The sequence below is a fragment of the Watersipora subatra genome, chromosome 4, assembly GCF_963576615.1.
Source record: "Watersipora subatra chromosome 4, tzWatSuba1.1, whole genome shotgun sequence".
NCBI lineage: Eukaryota > Metazoa > Bryozoa > Gymnolaemata > Cheilostomatida > Watersiporidae > Watersipora > Watersipora subatra.
The window spans coordinates 13,105,797-13,113,145 of record NC_088711.1 but is presented as its reverse complement, the minus strand read 5'-3'; the positions used below and the strand labels follow the sequence as shown (position 1 = coordinate 13,113,145).

Below are 7,349 nucleotides of genomic sequence, written 5' to 3'. Positions count from 1 at the left end.
AGCCAAGTAATTTTCTATGTAGACGTGTTAGATTACGCGCTAAGTATTAGCGCAACGGATGATTTGAAAATTGCCTCCGCCTAACTTGACCAATCAACATGAATTAGGATCCGGAAATAGAGCGTGACCCTAAAATGGCATTCACCGGTGTAGGCTTGCTGCAGCTTGAGTATCGTTGCCGTTGAAGGTAAGGAAAGGGATTTTGACCAAGCGTTAAACAATCTCCCCTACGTCTTTGTAGTTTTGAGTATTTGTTGTAAAATGTTTTTTTATCAGTGACTTTGAAAAAGTAAGCGTCATAAGGTTTATTTAACATATTACGGTTTTTTTGGTTTAGCTATTTGAAAAAACTTCATAGCAACGAAGGTGAGAATAAAAATCATGTGATTACATTTGTTTATCGATATGTCAGCAAATATACTCTGAGACTAAATTTGATGATAATGACAATTAGCAAACTGTTATAAAGTTTTCGCTCTTTCCAAACTGTAATGTAGTTCACTACATTTTTATTTGCTAAGAATCAATCAAATTGCTATATAGTTAGTAGACCTTGGATGTAATATTTAGTTTTTAAACTTAAAACAAATGAATTGTTAGTTTGTGTCCCCTATATTGGAGTTCTCGAAAAATATAAAAACAGCGGTATATTCAGCATATTATTCTACCTAAAGCCTGGACAGAGCCATACACAGTGATTGTGAATGCATCTACTCTGAAAGGTAAATGCAAATACAAAATAAGCGAACTAATTGAGACCCAAATAAAGCACTTGACAGATGCCGTTTATATTTCCATGTTCCGTTTATATTTATATAGATACAGTTTATATTTTCATGTTTCGTTAGCTTACGCATCCTTGTGGAGCAAACACAGGTGTCCTTTAGCGGGGATATTGCCGAAGCCGAGATCGGGCCGTAGTCTACACACACAAAATAACAACAATGTTGTTATTTTGTGTGTGTAGACTACGGCCCGGTCTCGGCTTCGGCAATATCTCCGCTAAAGGACACCTGTGGGAGCAAATGTCTAGGAATAACTGGTATGGAGGCAGAATGTAGAAGCACTGGATTAAGTTACACTAAATCGAGTTGGATCTACATAAAAAATCACAATACATCTTAGTGAGGAAAGTCTGACTAATCAAGTGTTCCACTGCTCCTATAAAGTGCATCAAACTGAGAAAAGAAAGTTCTCTGACTTTAAGACCAGTTTTCTTAGTAAAACTGGTTTTGTAGATTTCGACACATTGCAGTTTAACAGACTAGTCTTCTGATGCTTCTCTACTTTTTAGCTAATCAATGTGGCGTTTCCACTTTTTCCTTCCACTTATACCATAACGCAAAGGCTCCAATTTCTCAACTATTGTACCTTTCTTCCAATTAGCACTAGTTACCTAAATAACATCTCACCCAAACACATTGATTTGTGTGAAAATCTGGGTTTTACATTGTGTCGTATATATCTTTCATTTGGGAAGTATGTATGGCCTCACATAGTCAAGTCTAACCCTTAATGGCCATCCAATTATCATTTGAGCAAACCTTTCACCAGTTCATACTTCAAGTCAACCCCCAGATTGAGACACCCTGCTTCTGCTGAATGCCTATGCTAAGAAGGAAATCTGTAAACTCAGTAATTACTAATACAATACTGGACAGCATTGTTACTCACAAGCTGAGATTGACATGTTTTACGTCAATTTGAGGAGGTACAGTTTTTTTTAAAGTGGATTACTGACTAACCAACTAGCCTACTAGGATTACTAGCCTAACTAACCTATTAGGCTTTAGGATTAAGCTATAGGATCTAACTGTTAAGCTTATTAAGATTCTGTCATGTATAATTCTCTTTTTTCTTTGACTGCAACATTTTGAAGTGTGAGAGGCACTCTATACACCTATGAATTCTTGAACTGCTCGTTTGACCAGTTCAAGTTTAGCTTGCAGGCTTTTTAACGAGTTCTGGTCTTTGAAATTGTTGACGTACTTAGAATGGATGGAAAGAATCCCGACGTTTGTGAGGTATCAAGCGGAAACTGATTTAGCATGGAATTATTACCTAATATTATAATCTCTTGGCTTTTGAGCTGCAATATCTACAAATTGTCCAATTGCAATTCTCATACACAATCCAAAGTTATTTCTAAACCTACCTAATGATAGGTTTTAAACTGTAAATTTTGAGAATAGCAAATTTTTACTGAATTTTTTTCAGTTTAGTTAAATAGCGAGTTTAATGTCAGCTCGCTTGAGGTGATAGGATACTAATAATACATGATTTTGTAGCCACCAGTCTAAGGCAATTGTGGGACGTATGTCCACAATCTTAACTATTTTCTGCATCAGTGCCGTTCATTTCAGCCTTGCGACATATTTGAGACGACTGAAAAGAGGTAGCTCATCATATTTATGCATGGTACATAGCATAGGTAATAATGGAAATTAATATCATTGTTCAGGTATGAACATGTTGATGATATGAGACTTACATGTCAAGCATGGGAACAAGAATACATTGAATGATGTAGCCATCTATTACTAATTTATTATAGTACTTGGCTTGGTTGTTATGAGTGGTTGTGTGTTCTACTGGCCATAAATAGAAACAGTATTTTAATCGTAATAAAGTTTTATTGTTAAGGCTGTAGTTCTAAGGTAATGCTACATAAAAATGCTAGAGTTTCAATGTCGATCATTTGGCGTTTCTTTGCGATTGAAAATAGTTACTGCTGTTTATAATCTCTGCTTTGTTGCATATGTGATATATTTCTAGAATATTTCTAAATCATACTTGTGCTGCTGCCAAAGAAGCATAAAAATTTTCTTATGATATATTATGATATTCCTACATGTGCATGTATTTGTTTTACTTTTTCAAAATAGCATTTCGCTTGTTTCTCTTTATCTACTATGAAGTTTATAGAAATGCCTCCCTTCTTTAAAAAACCATCGTTTCAACGAGAGCATCCCATCATTGGAGGGCCAAAGGTTACCAAAGTCATCATTATCCATGCCAAAATGTCACCGTAGAAATGTAACAACACCAATAACATAATCTTAAGAATCAAAAACAAAACTACACCAACATGAAGTTTAATATTTTAACGCTATTATATAGCAATAAGTCTCAAGCATTGTTTCACAGTCCTGAATAAATGTTGAGTGCAGCCATTCAACATTTATATATATTTGGCTAGTCAGTAATGTACTTGAAAATTTTACTCTCATAGAAAAGTAGTAACTACTAGTAACTAGGTAGAGTGTAGCAGTGATAGTCTTTATTTTTTGGTGGTTAGACATATCCGCATGCTAAACTTCTGTACTCAAACAATCTGTACTCTTTAATTTCTATTGGCATTTTTTTCTCCTTTGTCAGTTGTTATCTCGGTACTAATTACTCAGAATCAAGTCTTTATGAATCCATGATTATTAATAAAAGCTTTAGAGCATTTTTTTTTATTCACAGTGAAGTGTAAATAAAATAACGTCATACAAATTAAAAAGCTCAACTTTTTTCCATGTGTTCAAATTTAAGGAAATTATACTTTACGTCAACAAATCTAATTATACATTTAATTAGTTAATGAATTGTATTAACAAAAATTCATCAACTAATTAATTTAATAATTATTTTATTAGTATTTGTTAACGACCTAATCAATTTTCAAAAAAGTATGGTGCAAATATTTTGAAGGCATCTTCTCTGAGATTTGACGCTATACGCAGTTATGCCTTTAAGCAACTATAAATATCACTCGACATTGATTGAATATCGTTTTGGATACGGAATATGCAACTGCTGTCATTAACAATGCCAGTCGGTTGATTTTTCCCTCCATTGGTCGTCTCCTGCAAATTAAACAATACCTCATGATCATGGCAACCAGTCATGTTATGATGGTAATAGTATAGTGTTAACTAAATCACAAAATCCTTGGAATCGGAACACCTCAAAGGCTCAAACATCAAAAACAATCACAAATAATAGAGAAATACCTTTCTCTATAAATTTCTGATGAAGTTTACCGAAAGTTTTTGTGTAAGTTTATTTTCAATATTAAATAGCACAAACATACAACCATTGGAGCATGTAAATGTCGGAAACCTTAACTATGACCCCTGTAAGCCAATCCTTCTTACATCAAAACTCGCTTGTTTTGCGAATTATTCTATTTTATAGATTGGTTTGTTGTTCTTCTAGTACCTGATTCATTTCGGAAAAGCAAATGAGCTTAAGTGTGATTTTTAAAATTTTGTCTGTGCACCTTTACTATCCCATAGCAGTGATGTTATTATATACAGTACATGTATATGCCTAACCGTAGGCCCTTTATAAAGACCATTTTGTATTTTCTCTTAAAATGCCTGGGCTGGAAAGAAACTATCAGACTGAACATAGAATGTGCCAAGCCATGAGGAACAACTGCATATTTTTGTACCAAAGTAATATCTTTTTTACCTTTTTAATTTCATATTAATACTGGCATATTGGCTGTCAAGGTTTATCTGAGAACGGGCACAAGGTTCACTTGTCCACAATCTTGTTAACAATTCACGTGTACTTCAGACCTTAACTCATCTGTTGAGAGTTGTCCTCTCGTTTAGACTGAGTGCCAGTCCTGTGGAAACATTAGCAAGACTGAAAGGTTTCTCTGCTTTTGTCTTTTTCTCATTGTCTGATTATCGAAAAAAGTCTAAAAAGGTGAAACACAGTGTGGTCCAATTGTCTACTCCATGTTTTTATACCGAAATACATGTATAGCCTTTTTTGTCAGTTTCATTAACTAGTTTTGTATATTGATTCTTGAGCCAGAAATGTATAGTCATAGACCTATTAACTACAAGTATACTAATAGTTAATTAAATACTAATAGTATAGTTAATAGGTCTATGCGTATAGTATCTGTGTGAGTGTCATATCATCTCTATTTCAACTCCAAAAACTGACAATCCAATAATTCTGCAGTTAGCAACAGTCAATATAACCCATTTTAAATTTTGTAGATAGAGCACTGTTGTCAACTGTATCTTCATTGATATTAGACTTGTATAACTGGGCAGTCCTTGTTTGAACACCTTCAATATAATCTCCATCCGCTGTTTCCTGAACATGTCACGATATTTCACCATCAAAACTTAAAACAGAAGACAAGTTGAAAGCCTACTTTGAAATAATACTGCGACTTGCTGGCTGCATCATATCTTGGTAAGTCCAGTTTCTATGTACTTTATTTACCATTTTGTTCTATTCTTATTAGTACGTTGGTAGTCTTGTGCGCCATGAGAGATCATCATGTGTAATAAGTATGTACACAATTATTCCCTGATGATGCAAGGTAGTCTGGTGACGCAGTTGGTGATACGCTTGGTTGCTATGGTTACTGGTGATATGGGAGTTTGATTCTTGTGCAGTGTAATCTTTTTCCTAGTGCGGCTTCGGATGGATGAACACCGCTCTTATTATAGTAAATATTTTAGTCATATACATAGTTGGCATGTCTCAACTCATTGACAGTAACCTTACCTCTAACATACCATATTGAAGATGACAGCTTGGAAAATTTGAAATTGCTTTGGAATTCGGAAACTACCTCCCCTATAATAAAAAACTCTTTAATGTATAATGAGAATGTGATAGTAGAGTTGGAATCTCCTAGTTGTTATTTTATATTGAACACAATGCTACCGGCAATGAGTTGAGACTAGCCAGATATACACCTTGGTTCCTTGATGATGTCTCACTCTGGCAATGTTAGAACTATTTTGGATTCCCTAAGCGTACCCTAGTAGCATACGTGTTACAAACTGTCGAACAAACACTGATCTTGGAATTGGCACACAATTAGCATTTGTATAGATTTGCTTAAAGGAATGCACTTGAATTATCTTCTACATGTGACTTTCACTGATTTGTGACTGGCAACGTACTTAGTTTTTTGGTGACCTTCGAATGAACCCAGCAGAGCATTCTTTGCATTCATTGAACTTTTTTCTCAACTAGTGTTCCATTATCGTAGCCTAAAAACTTTATAAAAATATTTATCAGTGTCTTGATCCTGAGTTTTTGATGATGCATTACTTAGATATAGGTCGGAGTTGAAAGTGCTCATGCTAGATATAGGGTGGAGTTGAAGGTGCGCATGCTAGATATAGGTTGGAGTTGAAGGTGCTCATGCTAGATATAGGTTGGAGTTGAAGGTGCGCATGCTAGATATAGGTTGGAGTTGAAGGTGCTCATGCTAGATATAGGTCAGAGTTGAAGGTGCTCATGCTAGATATAGGTTGGAGTTGAAGGGGCTCATGCTAGATATAGGTTGGAGTTGAAGGTGCTCATGCTAGATATAGGTTGGAGTTGAAGATGCTCATGCTAGATATAGGTCGGAGTTGAAGGTGCTTATGCTAGATATAGGTTGGAGTTGAAGATGCTCATGCTAGATATAGGTTGGAGTTGAAGGTGCTCATGCTAGATATAGGTTTGAGTTGAAGGTGCTCATGCTAGATATAGGTTGGAGTTGAAGGTGCTCATGCTAGATATAGGTTGGAGTTGAAGATGCTCATGCTAGATATAGGTTGGAGTTGAAGATGCGCATGCTAGATATAGGTTGGAGTTGAAGATGCTCATGCTAGATATAGGTTGGAGTTGAAGATGCGCATGCTAGATATAGGTTGGAGTTGAAGGTGCTCATGCTAGATATAGGTTGGAGTTGAAGGTGCTCATGCTAGATATAGGTTGGAGTTGAAGGTGCTCATGCTAGATATAGGTTGGAGTTGAAGGTGCTCATGCTAGATATAGGTTGGAGTTGAAGATGCTCATGCTAGATATAGGTAAGAGTTGTTACCACTTACCAGCCTGGTCTACCTTTTTAGCATATTCTGAAGCTTTCTGAACGCTCTCAAGTCTCCAATTTACTTTCAAAGATTCTGGCACTGCATAGTGCATTGCTATGTAGTAATAGTAATGTCAATGTTATCCAGTAATTTAAGGATATGACCAGAGACAAAGTCTACACATTTTGTGTGGCTCACCCAGGACTAACAACTTAATTTAAAACGAGCGCAATTCCTTCATAGAAGAGAATAATTGCCATTATATTATAATTATTGTTTACATTTTGCAGTCAAGTGATGAGTGATTTTATTGGCGACCTGCATCATGTAAAAACAGCTCTAAAGTAGAACATAAAAACAAATGGCTTACATGTTTGAAGTTGCTTTCTTTTACAAAAAAGCACGATTTACATTATCAAAAATAGAAAACAAAATTTTATTATTTTAACAATTAGCTAGCTGACAGCCTACTCAGTTAACTAGAAACACTGGTACGGACAACAAATTACCACATTGTTT

The 7,349-nt window shown here is 35.3% G+C and overlaps 1 protein-coding gene across 3 annotated transcripts in view; it reads left to right on the top strand.

Annotated features, from left to right (window-relative positions):
- Nucleotides 1-128: 128 nt before the first annotated feature.
- The window catches only part of LOC137394806 (neuralized-like protein 2), a 29,470-nt gene continuing 22,249 nt past the window's right edge, over nucleotides 129-7,349 (top strand). Inside the window, exons 1-2 of one of the 3 annotated variants that reach the window (XM_068081577.1) lie at nucleotides 129-187; nucleotides 5,007-5,208. The gene's annotated coding sequence lies outside the window, so the exon portion shown is untranslated. Of the gene's footprint in view, nucleotides 290-614; nucleotides 723-5,006; nucleotides 5,209-7,349 lie in introns of those variants that run through there. The other 2 variants (XM_068081578.1, XM_068081576.1) reach the window with 2 other exon arrangements.